The sequence below is a fragment of the Bidens hawaiensis genome, unplaced genomic scaffold, assembly GCF_021521415.1.
Source record: "Bidens hawaiensis isolate Kalapana, Puna unplaced genomic scaffold, B.hawaiensis_p1.1 tig00009076_1, whole genome shotgun sequence".
Classification (NCBI taxonomy): domain Eukaryota; kingdom Viridiplantae; phylum Streptophyta; class Magnoliopsida; order Asterales; family Asteraceae; genus Bidens; species Bidens hawaiensis.
In genome coordinates this window covers 275,308-293,466 of record NW_027491666.1, presented here as the reverse complement: position 1 = coordinate 293,466, position 18,159 = coordinate 275,308, and the positions used below count along the sequence as shown (strand labels likewise).

The 18,159-nt window shown below is 31.6% G+C and overlaps 1 long non-coding RNA gene across 1 annotated transcript; it reads right to left on the bottom strand.

The window, feature by feature from the left end:
- Nucleotides 1-16,069: 16,069 nt before the first annotated feature.
- On the bottom strand, nt 16,070-17,683 carry LOC143531084 (uncharacterized). Its single transcript, XR_013134961.1, has 3 exons — nt 17,563-17,683; nt 16,878-16,941; nt 16,070-16,342 (listed from the first exon to the last, which is right to left on the bottom strand). It is a non-coding gene; the product is annotated as an uncharacterized LOC143531084 (long non-coding RNA).
- Between the last annotated feature and the right edge of the window lie 476 nt (nt 17,684-18,159).

Genomic DNA, 18,159 nt, shown 5'->3' with positions numbered 1-18,159 from the left:
GCCTCCTTGGCTTTTTGGCACGAAAATCAAGAAGGCACAATCATGATGAGGCAAGGGTAATCTCATTGTAATTTTCTTCGGGTGACTGGTTCGTTTAGGTTAAACATTAAACTTTATTTTATTTATGTTTGGATTTGTTCTTGACAGTGACAACGTTGTATGAACATATTGATGTGTTGGTTTAGTTAAACTTTTTGCATGTGTTAGTAATCCTTGCTTTACAACTTGTTCGGTTGATGACAAAACCTTGTAGCTTGTTGGGTGACATAGAGTATGTCGATTCACACTAACAAATAGGGTAATTGAATTATAAAAGATCCGATGACAAATACCTATTTTTTATTATCACCTAAATTAACCGACTTTCCAACACCATGTCTATGTGGTGTCCAATTAATGAAACGAGTTTTGTGTAAAACCTTGAACCTGAAACCTGGAGGAGGTTGCATTTTCTTTAAATTGTTTTTAAAATCAATCTTCTAATTTTTACTTGGCATCGTTTGTCCACTTTAGTTATAATTTTGATAAAAATAGTTAAACAAATTTTGTAATACTGACCACATGCTCCTCGTGGATACAATACCCTACTTACTCTAACTATTTAGTTTAATTGGGTTTCTGATTGACTAAAACGACGGTCATCATCTCTTTCTTATCTATCTCAGATATTATTAGGGTCTGGTCCCTTCATTCTTCTACATTGGTGCATACTTTCTTCACATACCTATATCATTCTATACATCTATACATACTTCATTGAACAATCATACATACTGATATATCATACATATACACTTACCTTTCTTGGCAATACGTGTAATATCCGAAGACACGTACTGACAATCTTTCATTCACATTCGAAACATAATATTTATCACATAAATCATGTATGGCATACACTTACCATTTAGGGTAAGTGTACTAACTATCACATTGAGTATGCACACATCCCCGAAAACATAACAAGGAAATGGGGCTAGAAACTCACCTGGATCCTGTTACGTTCGCCGTTAACGGTTATTCCTCTCTTTAAATGGGCTCGGCTAACTGTACATTAATTATGTGTATCAATACTTGTCCTAATCGCATTATTTAGATTTCAGCAAAATGGCTAAGTCTGGTCTATTCTAATTGAGTGTTCCCATCCCATTTGAATACATTTGTATTCAAATGCAAATTGTATTCAAATACACATTGTATTCAAACACACATTGTATTTAAATACACATTGTATTCAAACACACATTGTATTTAATGCACATTGTATTCAAACGCACATTGTATTCAAACACACATTGTATTCAAAGGCACGTTGTATTCAAAGGCACGTTGTATTCAAACGCACGTTGTATTCAAACGCACATTGTATTCAAACGCATATTGTATTCAAACGCATATTGTATTCAAACCCACATTGTATTCAAACCCACATTGTATTCAAATGCACATTGTATTCAAATGCACATTGTATTCAAACACCCTTTATTTTAACTTTCTCGTCATATGCTAACATCCATTCTCCTATCATTGCATCATATTACCCCTTAAATGTTTCTGTAACCTCCTTTGTCTAAGATCTAGTTCGGGTATCATAAAGTTTGAACCTTTATTAGTTTCAAGCCCGTTTTAACTAGATCTAGGGTTTCTAAGTATACCGTATATACTAACATGTTGCTAAGTCCATTTTTAACATCAAGTTGGTAACTTTATGGTTAATCTATACCTGATTTGCTATAGGGTTGTTTTGGGGCAAACCGTGCATAAAAACATAACCTTTAAGTGTAAAGAACATACATTTTCATGTTTTTAGGCTACGGTAAGCTTGGTTATGAAACTTTCGGGTTGTATCTTGCTCGTATAATCAATTTCAACACGAGTTCGTGCTTGGTTTTGTAAGGCCCCAGTCCCGATGCCCTACTTTGGCGTTGAATTTACTCATAAACACAGTTCTAAATATTTGAGTTAATTAAAACTTTCGCGGAATAAATGAAACTTCAACATTCATTAAATAACATTCATAACTTGTCTTTAAAACATAACTTAAAACATGTCTTTTAGTTCAAACATTAACAAATGAGTCTTCAAATGCTAGCTTCTTTATTCATCTGCCATGCGTCCCCCTTCAAGCCAGCTGTCTCATCCTACTCACCTGAGTGCATACTAAAAGTCAGCTACGCTGAGTGAGTTCTAGTTAATCAGGCGACATACAATACATTCACATATTTATATATACGTATCCGTAGATACATAATACATACTTAGCATGTTATTCTTCTTTCATTCGTACATCCATACTTTCTGACTTTCGTACTTTCATGCATTCATAATACATGCATAACTAGCTTTACCATCTCAGATATTTATAGGGTCTGGTCCCTTCCTTGTCTATCTCAGATATTATTAGGGTCTGGTCCCTTCCTTCTCTATCTCAGATATTATTAGGTTATGGTCCCTTCTTTCCTAACAACCATTCCTACGCTTCTTCATACATACATTCTACTATATATGTTCACATATATTCGTACTCATTCATACATCATTCATGCATCTTATTTAAAACACACCTTTCCTGGCGATACGTGCAATATCCGAATATCGTTACCGACAAGCATACATTCACAATATTCATACATACTATCACATCAAGCATCATAGCATACACTTACCATTTAAGGTAAGTGTATTAACATTCACATTGAGTATGCACACAACCCCAAAAACATAACAAGGAAATGGGGCTAGAAACTCACCTGAAATCGATTACTTTCACTGTTAATGGTTATTCCTTTCTTTAACTGTGCGTGACTAACTGTATAGCAATTACACGTATCAGTTTAACTATCACTAGCCATATCGTGTTTCTAGTTTAATAACCCTCAATGAACGAGGGTCCGGGGGCAGGGCCCATGGAAGTGGGGTTTTAGGGGCGGCAGCCCCTAGCAGGGTCCAAGGGGCAGGGCCCCTAAGGTATCATTCATCAATTAATAAAGTCCAAGGGCTATTCTGTAATTAACTCATTCTTTTCTAAGTCTAGGGACCTTTCTGTCATTCTTTAAATCTTAATTCGTTATCCAGTTCGTTAGTGAAGGAGGCTCCTTCGTTATCTCCTAACGAATGGACCCCTATAACGAACTGACCTTCATAACGAATTGGCCCTTATAACAAACTGACCTTCATAACGAATTGGCCTTCATAACGAATTGACTCATTCGTTTGGTATGTCTAACGAATGAACTCTTTAACGAATGAGGTTCATTCGTCCCTCACTTAACGAATGGCCTTAACGAATTGAGGTTAGTTCGTTATCCTCTCTTAACGAATTGGGGTTAATTCGTCATTCTCCCTTAACGAATTGGCATAAGGAATTGGCTGCTCATTCGTTATTTTTCCGTAACGAATTAGGGTTAGGTCAGAGAATGTCATAAACATTCTCTGACATTCCTTAAATTCCGCGCCACTTTCTGGTGCCGCCTTTCCGGCGCCATCATCTCCGAAAAAACGAGATCTCGCCGGAAAACCGAGATCTCACTCGTTTTTCCACCGTTTTTCGTCTCGTTCGATCCAGATCTGAGCTAGGGTGACCCTTAGGCTCGTATTTTGATCGGTTTATACCCGATTCCCTCCGGATATCGCGACTTTAATGGTTGAGGGTGTCGGTTCATCATTTCGCGAGGTTTGGGTCCATATAATATCATACTATCGTTACCTTGGATAAATGCTCGGTTTTCCTTCTTGGTTTCAGTTAGAGAAAGAGAGAAATATGAGAGAGAGCTTAAGTGTGTGTTTTGGGTGGTGTATGGAATGTATGAGAATGAAAGGATTAATGGATAATTATGGTACTTATACCATGGGTCATGGGCTTAAGCCCATGGTTCATCTTCCTTCCTTTTTTTATTAACCCAAGTTCAGTGCCCATATTTAAGCCCAACACAAGCCCACTTCTTAACTCATAACAAGCAGTATTATTATTTTATTAACCGAACGAAAAACAGGATGTTACAGGTTTAGCCTAGGATCTTGGCCTCGGGTTACGACCGTGAGTAGTGAGAGGTGTGTGTGTGTGTTTTAGAGTGTGTAGGAGACTTGGAAGATAAGAAATGAGGGTTTTAGGGTTTTAGGGAGGTTTAAGGGAGTATTTATACTCTCTTAAACTCATGGACCTAAGGCTTATCACCACCCTTTAATCCATCTTCTATTAATCCAAGTTCATACTCTTTTGTTATATTTAATCTTAATTAAATATTAACACATATTTAAATAAACACACATAATTTCCTTTATTTATTACTATAAAAATTAGGATGTTACAATAAGGTAAGTTGGTATAGTCGAATCAGAAATCATTTTTTTATTCTCTCAAACATGAACCATATTTATTCGAATTTGAACTAGTAGTGTTATATTTTCACTTCAATAGAATTATGATTTTGTATTGTTCAACAAATCGATTTTTTTGATTTGTCTCGTAAGATTTGACGTGCAATTAGAAACATGGGTATAACTTGGATGGGATTATGTTCCTGTACACATTAAGTTTTTTTAAGTTTAGTTTTTCACATACCGGTTCCTAGCTTGTTTTGGGATTCATTCCATTTAACAGGCTAATATTTTTATATCATTAAGTGGTTTTGTTAAATGATTGATAAATTTATACAAGAAATATAGGAATTGGTCTTGTAATTTTTCCATTCTTATATATTAGTGATGTATATAATATGAGTACTCATTGTTTATAAAAGAAATGTATGATTTATGTTGGGTGATGCTTGATGAGCAATTACGTGGGTTAAGAAAATGATGGTAATTTAATTTCTAGCAATAACCGAAACCTATTCAGTTGGCAATTTACAAATTTTTTAAGTGTTTTCTTATGATAGGTTTATATGAATGATTTAAGGTTATTATTGCCCAAATTGTGTTACTTGTTAAATGCATATAATACTAAAAAGTAGTGTCTCCATTTGTATCACGTGAAACTTGATTAATGAGGCTGTAACCTTTAATTTACTGTAACAACACTAATGTAGATTTAATTTATTGTAACATCAAAAAAGATTCAATCTACTTGATTAACCTCAATCTACACTTAGTTGGGTACAGAAGTTTTATAACGAAAACAGTAAATTTTTCATATCAAAGAGTCTAGCTGTTTACTAACTAGATTCCAAGCCAATAGATTTCACACACAGCCTCCATTACAATAAATGGATTTGACTGAAAGTTATAGAAAGGAAGCAAATATTTTTTTTATTGCATAAAAATAAATTATATGTATATTAAAAACTAACATTTAACCCCTCTTATAAAAATAAATTATTGCATAATTCCATAGCTTTATAGCTTAGTGATATCTTGGTGGTGGGATAAGGCTTAGGGACCATAAGGTCCTGGGTTCGAATCCCACAAGGAGGTTTTCCCAAGATTTATTGGATTTCCTCTTGAATTGGTGGTTAGGCATTATTGCCTAGTGGAGATGGATATGATCGCGTGGTTCTGCTCGTGACACGATGATAGTCAAATGATCCGTGAGTGATCCTAATTTGCCGTTCAAAACAATAATAATAATAATAAAATCTTCAATTCTCAACCACACATTTTTTACTCTCCTATCTCTCTCATTGAACCACCCATTTACCGTCATCTCTTTCTCTCTCTCTCTCTCTCTCTCTCTCTCTCTCATTCATTTATCATCATTGTCACTGTTTCTCTCCTCTCTCAATCTTCGTTTTTTCTCCATGAATCTGTTTATTGTCGTGGTTGTGTCGCGTCCTGTCTGAGTTATCTGATTTCACCACACCTCCACTTTCTCTACTCATTTTGCTTCTCTTGCATTAAGAAACCTAACATTGTCATGTTTTATGTTCTAAAAATGCATATTTTCATAAATCCATTGCACACAAAAAAGACTGCCTCACTTACTTGATTGTTGTTCTAGGTGTATGCTTAAGTTTGTTTTTGATTCCTTATTTAAATTATTATTTTTTGTATGATTATTTATCACAATTGCTAGATTTAATTGACTGTTGTTTCAGCTAAGTATGCTGTTAAGTGTTAACTTTCGTCCATTTGATGGACGTCAATCGAAACTTGATGTACAAATTAAGTGTACATGTTTTGTCTGACTATTTGACTAACTGCAGCATAGGTGTATGGGGCCATGGGGGACTGGGGAAACTCCACACGTATGGACTTTTGATATTGCATCAAGAAGATATAAAGTTTCTATTCTAGCATTTGAAGTAGATAATAATATTCTTAAAGGATCCAGTTTGATGCAATGGCCTTCTTATCAAACACAACGTTAAACCCACCCAGCCGCAACGCGACGGGTCTAAATACTAGTTTTAATTAAAATACAAAAAAAATTGTATAAATAATAATTTTCTATTTTGTATAAATAGTCTACATTTGTAAGATTCAAATAGTTGGATATGTGTAATTATTAGTAGCATACCAAAAGATTGATAGCTGACATTGCATAAATTAGGTTCGGTTCTTAGCGTGAATGTGTGTAGTAATTTCACTTCCCTATATATAAGAAAAAATTACATCTCAGCACTTTATCTTACAAATGAATTCACAAATTACATCCCAACACTTTATCTTATCAAACTTCACTAAATTTACTATTTTGATATGAATATTTTTTCCCTTTAGTTACATACCGTAACTATTTAAACGGTGTAATTTTTGCTGGGTGTTAAAAAATAGTGATAATGTTTCCATTTGTTTTTTAGATCTAAAGGTATGTATCAACTTCAACTTATCATTTTTATAATGTATTACGGTATTTATAGTAATGATTAAAGGAATATAGAAAGAGTTTGAAATGATTATACAAAATTCACAAATATAATCCTCAAATTATCATGTTATCTATGTGTAATTAATAATGGTTATGGTAAACACAAAAATTCACCCTCATGACAATATAGAAATAAATATCATTTTAACAACTAAGCATATGTCAACAAATGTATAATAACATGTATGAAGTGTCTAGTAAATTCAAGAAACATAAAAGTTCCAATGGTATAAATTAGTTAACCCAGAAAACAGATATTGTAACCCAACTTAAATAAATCTAAAGAAGATTTATTGAACTTTTTTAAGTTGTTTTAGTTTTTAGACTTTAGTATCGGTGAGTTAATACATCGGTGAGATGGGCTGATAAGATATTTTTCGAACACTACGAAATATGATGACATCCATTATTTTTTATATTTTATTTTTTTATTGTACAGTCCTAACTTTATGCTAACTAGATATTATAAGACTTTTATTTATTTAGGACAAAACACAAACTTTTTAATATGAAATTGATAAATATATTACACTCTTTCATAAATATATCAATTACCATCTTTGTCATTTCCTACATACATGTCAATCACAATCATCTCTAGTAAAACATATATTTAAAATTTACGTAACTAGAAAAAAGTTGTTATAATAAGTGTATTACATAAAAATTTTGTAGGTTTATATATTTATTGTATGTCCAGGTATGAGTATATTAACATTGCTAGTGATATATATCTTTTGAGTTTATACAACGAATTACACAAATGGTCAAATAGTTTAAAAGAGTTAAAACGTCTTTTACTCCTATAATAACAATTAATTATTATTGATTCAAAAATTATTATTAATGATAAATTCAACAAAGAAACGTTTTTTAGAATAAACATTTATTTATTTAACAAACGGTTAATTAATTATTTGTATAAGTTTGATTATATAAATAATATAATATTTAAATTAGTGATTTATGAATTATTTAGATTTATTAAACAAATGAGTTTGATTAAATGAATATGTGAAAAACAAGTTAGAGATTATATAAATTATATAATATTTAAATTAGTGATTTATGAAAAACAAATGAGCGTTCTTCTTGGCTTCTAATGTTTTAAATGACCAAAGACTTGAGTCTACATATGAGTGTTTTAACTTAATTAGTACATGTCTAGATTTCTTTACTATGTAATTATGCTTCAACGCACATGATGTGTGAACAAATGGATATCCTTCATGCGCAAACGTCTTGTAATTGCTTTTACAATTCTAGTAGTATGTATTTAAAAAGTTCCTTGATGCTATTTATCAGTGATGTAACGTATTTTTGTGACTTATTGCTTCTTGGTGGTTTTATAATAAAATTAGGTTATTGACCCGTGTACAACACGGATGGATGTATAGAAATTGTAAAGTACACATATTTAATTTAAAAGGACAACATGTTTTAATATGTTTTCTTGAGACAACAACATGATTATAAATATAATTCATATTCATATGAAAAAAAAAACTCTTAAAAATATGAACTTACAAATATTAAGTTACATAGTACAATGTTTACAAACATAATTTAAAACATTAAAACATGTACTTCATAAACTACTAAATATTTTCTTACATTACTACTCTTTTGCATATACATTTTTTATATGATCAAATGTGTTTGAAATTTGAATATTGTAATATACTTCTATTACACCAAAACTATATAATATTTAAATTAGTGATTTTTGAAAAACAAATGAGTGTATTTCTTGGCTTCTTGTGTTTTAAAGGACCAAAGATTTGAGCCTACATATACGTGTTTTAACTTAATTGATACATGTCTGGATATCTTTACTATGTAATTATGCTTCAACGCACATGATGTGTGAACAAATAGGTCTTCTTCACGTGCTAATGTCTTATAATTGCTTTTACAATTCTAGTAGTATATATTTAAAAAGTTCCTTAATGCTATTTATCATTGATGTAACGTATTGTGACTTATTACTTCTTTGTGGTTTTATAATAAAACTAGGTTATTAACCCGTGTTGAAATATATAATTTGTAAAGTACACATATTTAATTTAAAAGGAAAACATGTTTTAAATATGTTTTCTTGAGACAACAACATGATTTATAAATGTAATTCATATTCATAAAAAAAACACCTAAAAATTTGAACTTACAAATATTAAGTTACATAGTACAATATTTACAAACCTAATTTAAAACATTAAAACATATACTTCATAAACTACTACATATTTTCTTACACACTACGTGAAAATCGACTTTTAGCCACACATGTGGTCTGGGCGATTTGCCACACTTCGGCTTAAATGTGTGGCTAAAAGGTCTTTGACCATGTTTGAAAACCTTCCAGAATGTTTTGGTCACACATGTTATTCTTCATGTGACTATTCTATACATACTCAGGTACTTTTCGCCACTCTTTGAAAAAAAACTGTGACAAAATCTAGCCACATTATAAAAACGTGTGGCGAAATATGACCTACAGTCATAGTTTGTTTGATATTTGATACATGTGACCAAAAACACATGCATTATCCACAAACTGTGACATTTAACTAGCCACATGTTTTAATAGTGTGGTCAAATGTGACGAACGGCTACTGTATTGATAAGAGATGTGTCTAAAAGTTAAAAGATATAGCCACTTATATCACGTTGTGTGACCTAATGTCACATTTGTTAGCCACATTTTTAATAATGTGGCAAAATATGACGAACAACCATTGTATATATTAGTAATGTGGCTAAAACGCTTAAAATATATGGCCACTTATACGAGGTTGTGTGACCAAAGAGTAGTTTAGTTATATTTTTCATAAGTTTTTTATTGTCACGGATACACTTATTATGTGTAGCTATAAGTGATAAATGGTCACACTTAAATATTTTTAAGTGTGTCCAAATGTAATTAATGGCCACTTATAAGATGTTGTGTGACCAAAAAGTATCTTAGTTTTATTTTTTCTAAGTTTTTTTGTTGTCACATATACACTTATTATGTGTGGCTATAAGTGATAAATGATCACACATAAATATTTTTAAGTGTGTCCAAATATAATTAATGGTCATTTATAAGAGATTATGTGACCAAAGAGTATCTTAGTTTTATTTTTTCTAAGTTTTTTATTGTCACAGATACATTTATTATGTGTGGCTATAAGTGATAAATGGTTACATAAAATATTTTTAAGTGTGTCCAAACGTAATTAATGGCCACACATTGATTTGACGAGTGGCTAACGTCATCATTGTCTTTCCAGTTTCTTGTGCCGCCAATTTCAAATTGTCAGGGAGATGTATCGCTGGCGTCAGACGGTGTTTAAATACCAGTCACAATCCACAATCACAATCACAATCACAATCCAGCAAATCACAATCACAATCTACAATCACCTTCATCCGATTAATTTCCGAAAAATGGCTTCAACATGGTCGTACGTGAACCGGGTACTCATGCCCCCATCTACTACGACCCCACCTTCTTCACCATTGTTTTCCACTTTTCTTCCGGCGTCGTCCGGAAGAATCAAAGGGTGAGGTTTGTGGACTATGTCCACCCTCAAACCTTCACGTACCAACAACTTAACCGAATGGTTAGGTTTCATGGGTATACGACTGCTGATTATTTCAGCTTTGTGATGGAAGTCCCGGGAATCGAGGTGGCGCGCATTGATTTGAATTCTGTGGAGGACTTCAAGGCTGTGTCCCTTTATGGGGCATTCCATACTCAGGTGAACCTTCACCTCCGAAGGTTTAAGGACTCCACCTACACCTCGGACGACATGTGGGAGAGGATCATGCCCTCTCGGACTCCAGAAGTTGAGAATCCGACGGATGTAGATTCAGATATGGAATCTGATGCTAGGATTTAGTTTTTTGTAATTAATTTTTCTATATTAATGTAATGTAGTTATTATATTTTGGTATTAACTGTAAATGTTATTATTATATTTTGGTTAAAGCGTATTTGAAGCGTAGTTGATGTTGTTTTTTTTAATTAACTTTAAAATAGATGTTAGTGTGAGTGAATAACAAAATAGACCTAAAAAATTTAATTTTTAATAGTTGAGACAGTAATTTATTGTAGTTCAGTTGATTTGTAGCCTATCTAGTAAGATATACTAGTTTTTTTAATTTAATTAACTTGAATGTAGACTATCATTACATAAATATATTTCCAAGATTTTTGACATGTATTTAAAGCATACAAAAGCGTGTGATATACTAGTTTTTTTTATTTTAATTAACTTGAATGTAGGCTACCATTACATAAATATATTTTCAAAATTTTTGACAAATAGTAGGTATAAATGTAATTAATTTCCAAAATTATAGCTTCAGTGCGTTTTCAAATCGTGTGAAAACCATTTTGACAGGTAGTAATTAGTATGCAGTTATAGTGTGTTATACACTCAACAACCAACTACATAACAACAGAGATTTTAATGACTGCAATAATACTGGTGACTGAAATTTATTACACTTTTATATATGTTATGTGAATTCCAAACTTGGCCAAGCATAAAAAATCTAAGGTTTTCACAGATCTTAAACTTCCCAAAGATCTTAGATTTTGATAAAATCCTTTCCAAAACTCAATGTCATCACCAAATCTTAAATTAGGTTACTGGTGATGAATCTTAAATTAGGTTACTAGTGATGGCATTGAGTTTGGAAGCCGTTTTTCAAAACTGAATTTTATTTGTTCAAAGGCTTCTTCAAAGTCTGGATGGTACAATTTTGGTATGCAGGTTAGTGAAAAGAAGGGCATAATGGTCTTTTTTTTATAAAATGAGTTGATAATGTTCTGCAAGAAACCAGCTGTTGAAAGTATGTTGAAACATAACCAAATAGAGGTTGTGCAAGAAACAAAACCATCAGACGAGAAATGATGACTGTCACCGAACCATGAACACCCTAGACAACATAATGCATTTTTGGGCTTTCTTTGTATTAATGTAACTTTGATATAGCACGAGTCAGTTATGAGTGTAATGACTTTATTGATCTATGGTACACTACAAGTCAATTGTGACTTTTATCGATGTAACATGACGTATGTTTGAACTTGACACCAATTGACCAAAATAGCCAGAAGATGAAATGAATTCAACAAGCCTGCCTGTACGTATAAGTAGTAATAGTATTAAAAACAACCAATAGTTCTTTAGTTTGAATTAATAAGTACAAAGTAAAGAATTGTGATATCATGTATCACAACTAAATTTAAACATTATTTACATCTAACTACCTGAACGAACACAACTGCTGGGTCGACAACCCCGGCATCGGTGTCAATCTCCATTACGAATAGTTGTAGGCTTTTCCCCAAGCCTCCAGTAATCATCCGGGGACTCATTACGAATCAGTTGATTTGGTTGTACAAGTGGCAATGTATTACCCTCATGAGGGAAAGTTACTGTACTAAATGTACATTGCTACTCTTTTACATATACATTCCTGATATGACCAAATATGTGTTTGAAATTTGACTATTGTAATATACATTTATTACACCAAAAACTATATAATATTTAAATTAGTGATTTATGAAAAACAAATAGGTGTATTTCTTGGCTTCATGTGTTTTAAAGTACCAAAGACTTGAGCCTACATATGAGTGTTTAAACTTAATTGGTACATGTCTGGATTTATTTACTATGTAATTATGCTTCAACAGTTTTTGTGACTTATTGCTTTTGGGTGGTTTTATAATAAAACTAGGTTATTGACCCGTGTACAACACAAGTGGAAATATAGAAATTGTAAAGTACACATATTTAATTTAAAAGGACAACATGTTTTTAATATGTTTTTTTGAGACAACAACATGATTTTTAAATGTAATTCATATGCATACAAAAAAACTCTTAAAAATATAAACTTACAAATACTAAGTTACATAGTACAATGTTTACAAACCTAATTTAAAACATTAAAACATATACTTCATAAGCTACTAAATATTTTCTTACATTACTACTCTTTTACATATACATTTCTGATATGATCATATATGTGTTTGAAATTTAACTATTTTGATATACTTCTATTATACCAAAAACTATATAATATTTAAATTAGTGATTTATGAAAAACAAATAAGTGTATTTCTTGGTTTCTTATGTTTTAAAGTACCAAAGACTTGAGCCTACATATGAGTGTTTTAACTTAATTGATACATGTCTGTATTTCTTTACTATGTAATTATGCTTCAACGCACATGATGTGTGAACAAATAGGGCTCCTTCACGCGCAAACGTCTTGTAATTTCTTTTACAATCTTAGTAGTATGTATTTAAAAAGTTCCTTAACGCCATTTATCAGTGATGTAACATATTTTTGTGACTTATTCCTTCTTGGTGGTTTTATAATAAAACTAGGTTATTGACCCGTGTACAACACGGGTGAAAATATAAAAATTGTAAAGTACACATATTTAATTTAAAATGACAACATGTTTTTAATATGTTTTCTTGAGACAACAACATGATTTATAAATATAATTCATATTCATACGAAAAAAACTTTTAAAAATATGAACTTACAAATATTAAGTTACATAGTACAATGTTTACAACCATAATTTAAAACATTAAAACATATACTTTATAAACTACTAAATATTTGCTTACATTACTACTCTTTTACATATACATTCCTGATATAATCAAATATGTGTTTGAAATTTGATTATTGTAATATACTTCTATTACATCAAAAACTATATAATATTTAAATAAAAGATTCATGAAAAACAAATGAATGTATTTCATGGCTTCCTCTGTTTTAAAGAACCAAAGATTTAAGCCTACATATGAGTTTTTCAACTTAATTGGTACATGTCTGGATTTCTTTACTATGTAATAATGCTTCAACGCACATGTTGTGTGAATAAATGGGTCTCCTTCACGCGCAAACGTCTTGTAATTGCTTTTACAATTTTAGTAGTATGTAATTAAAAAGTTCCTTAATACTATTTATAAGTGATGTAACGTATTTTTGTGACTTATTGCTTATTGGTTGTTTTATAATAAAACTAGTTATTGACCCGTGTACAACATGGGTGGACATATAAAAATTGTAAAGTACACATATTTAAATTAAAAGGACAACATGTTTTTAATATGTTTTCTTGAGACAACAACATGATTTATAAATGTAATTCATATTTATACGAAAAAAAACTCTTAAAAACATGAACTTACAAATATTAAGTTGCATAGTACAATGTTTACAAATATAATTTAAAACATTAAAACATATACTTCATAAACTACTAAATATTTTCTTACATTACTACTCTTTTACATATTCATTTCTGATATGATCAAAAAAAATTTGAAATTTAACTATTGTAATATACTTTTATTACACCAAAAATATATAATATTTAAATTAGTGATTTATGAAAAACAAATGAGTGTATTTCTTTGCTTCTTGTGTTTTAAAGTACCAAAGACTTGAGCCTACATATGAGTGTTTTAACTTTATTGGTACATTTCTAGATGTCTTTACTATGTAATTATGCTTCAACGCACATGATGTGTGAACAAATGGGTCTCCTTCACAAGCAAACGTCTTGTATTTGCTTTTACAAATCCAGTAGTATGTATTTAATAAGTTCCTTAATACTATTTATCAGTGATGTAACGTATTTTTGTGACTTATTGCTTCTTGGTGGTTTTATAATAAAACTAGGTTATTGACCCGTGTACTACACGGGTGAAAATATAGAAATTGTTAAGTACGCGTATTTAATTTAAAAGGACAACATGTTTTTAATATGTTTTCTTGAGACAACAACATGATTTATAAATATAATTCATACTCATACGAAAAAAAAAAACTCTTAAAAATATGAACATACAAAAATTAAGTTACATAGCACAATGTTTGCAAACATAATATAAAATATTAAAACATATACTTCATAAGCTACTAAATATTTTCGTACATTACTACTCTTTTACATATGCATTCATGATATGATCAAATATGTGTTTGAAATTTGACTATTGTAATATACTTCTATTACACCAAAAACTATATAATATTTAAAGTAGTGATTTATGAACAACATATGAGTGTATTTCTTGGCTTTTTATGAATTAAATGACCAAAGACTTGAGCTAACATATGAGTGTTTTAACTTAATTGGTAAATGTCTGTATTTCTTTACTATGTAATTATGCTTCAACGCACCTGATGTGTGAACAAATAGGTCTCCTTCACGCGCAAACGTCTTGTAATTGCTTTTACAATCTTAGTAGTATGTATATAAAAAGTTCCTTAATGCTATTTATCAGTGATGCAACGTATTTTTGTGACTTATTGCTTCTTGGTGGTTTTATAATAAAACTAGTTACTGACCCGTGTACAACACGGGTGGACATATAGCAATTGTAAAATACACACATTTAATTTAAAAGGACAACATGTTTTTAATATGTTTTCTTGAGACAACAACATGATTTATAAATGTAATTCATATTTATACGAAAAAAAACTCTTATAAATATGAACTTACAAATATTAAGTTACATAGTACAATGTTTGCAAACATAATTTAAAACATAACTAATAAATATTTTCTTACATTACTACTATTTTACATATACATTTTTGATATGATCAAATATGTGTTTGAAATTTGACTATTGTAATATACTTCTATTGCACCAAAAACTATATAATATTTAAATTAGTGATTTATGTAAAACAAATAAGTGTATTTCTTGGCTTATTGTGTTTTAAAAGACCAAAGATTTGAGCCTACGTATGAGTGTTTTAACTTAATTGGTACATGTCTGGATTTCTTTATTATGTAATTATGCTTCAATGCACATGATGTGCGAACAAATGGGTCTCCTTCACGCGCAAACGTTTTGTAATTGATTTTTCAATTTTAGTAGCGTGTATTTAAAAAGTTCCTTAATGCTATTTATCAGTGATGTAACGTATTTTTGTGACTTATTCCTTCTTGGTGGTTTTATAATAAAACTAGTTATTGACCCGTGTACAACTCGGGTGGACATATAAAAATTGTAAAGTACACATATTTAAATTAAAAGGACAAATGTTTTTAATATGTTTTCTGGAGACAACAACATGCTTTATAAATGAAATTTATATTTATACGAAAAAAAACTCTTAAAAACATGAACCTACAAATATTAAGTTACATAGTACAATGTTTACAAACATAATTTAAAACATTAAAACATACACTTCATGTAAGAGCCCGACTCCCGGTGGTCCCACAGTTGGTACTCATACACGATATTTACAAAAATACTTAAACTTAAACAGCTCGTTCCATTAAAATAATAATTCAGAGTATAGGTTCAGCGGAAAATTATTAAAACAAATTCCTAAAATCAAATTGAAATGTATTTAATAAAACATTAAAAGAGAATGTTTAATTTTAATGAAACTTCCGACTAAGTATGCCTTCAACCGACCGAGTAGTCTCGAGCACGTCCAAGCGGTAAGCATCCTCCTCTTAACCTGAAACTCACACTAACATGTACACAAAGTCAGCTTAAGCTGAGTGAGTTCAAGTTTAAATAAATAACATCTTTAATAATAATAGATTTTCATTCCTCATAAGCCACAGTATGCTTACAGTAGCCCCTGCAGAAAAACCATATCGGCAATAATAATGGGTAATCATTCTTATATATAAACATCTCTATACATGTTTTCCTATATATAAAAAAAGTATATATATATTATATATAACATTCAATAATAACATTCATGGCCGAGAAAACGTACAACCCCAACACGTAACATTCCATCAACGCGTGCAAACACGAAGTAGGAATACGTAGCATCCGTAGTCGACAACGACTACAAAATTCGCCAAATATTGGCCATTCAATAATATATATACATACACATCCATACATCATCCAATATTATCATCTCAAGGCCAATCCTATATAAATAAGCCTATGCAAAATAATTTAAACGGTTCTTCAAGCAAAATCGTTTAAGTGTACATGCTAGCCCAAAACAAAACAAAAAATTAAAAAGGGCATAATGAACTCACCTGACACAAGGCACGAATTCACCACGAGCTAGAGAATCCCTAAGTATCCCCACAACTCAAACGCCTGTCGGTTTATAAACAATCATTACTAACAACACCGAAAGGACTCGTTGATCCTACGGGACATTCTAACACGGTTCGAGTACCTAAGGCCTCGACCTCATCAATCTCATTCATAACAGCTCCCGGGCCTTACTTATACCCACACGACTCTTAGATACTCCGGGGAACAAAGAATTCCCAATTTGCCCCCTGAAGCACTATGTGATACTAACACGCGCGTTTAAGAGTCGGTTAGGCTATTAACATCCAACTCACCCCCATATGGACCCAATATGATGAATTCACAGTCAACAAGTCCACACGACGCTACACGAGTCAAATGGGTCGGTAACTCTTAAGTACAAAGTACCAACTATTCAATAAACGTGGATTAACGTTGTACCGACCCGTTTGATTAACCGACAACCAATTCATCCCCATCACTTTTAAGATCAATTTCTTACAGTCCACAATTTGTACCAAGGCTATAATAATCGAATTGGTTGTTGATTTCTTCCTATTAACGCGTTAGACATCACAAATCACAACTAGTCAACCGAATACTAGTTTTCAATTACAATTAGTTGACCAGTCAAACGAACACCAAAAGACATAATCTTAAAGTATGATACACTAGCCATACCTAGGAAGATTATGGAGTAAAGGCCTCAATCACTTCAGTCCCGAAACTGCTCAAACGGACAGCCACCCAGTAAGACTAAAACAAGCAGTTTATGACAATACGTGAGACATAAAGATGGATTCTGGTGTAATAGACCTGGGGAAACATAGAGCTCACCTTCAATTGAAGCTTTATGCCCACACCCTGGCTGTAAACAAGATGATTGCAGGGGTGAGCTACATCTTTGCTGGCCGTTCAATTTAAGAAAGAAAAAAAATGAAGCATGTGGGGAACATGATGAGTGGATGAGTAGTTCAATAATGGTGAGCTGCTCTTGATGTCTTGGTCAGCTAAAGGAGGAAAAAGGTAAGAAGAGTAGTTGGGAGAACATGGTGAGTGCAAGAGTGGTTGAATGATTCAACCTGAATCATCTCTTCTGTATGATATAATATAAAAGTTACACCATGGCCCCTCCTACTTAAAGAATATGGCATTTGAGAGGAAAGCTAAATAATTTAACGGACCGGGATAACGAGAAGGAAATTAACGGGTGTTACAAGTCTACCCCCTTACAATGGGATTCGTCCCTGAATCACGATGCAACAGGAACAACTGCGG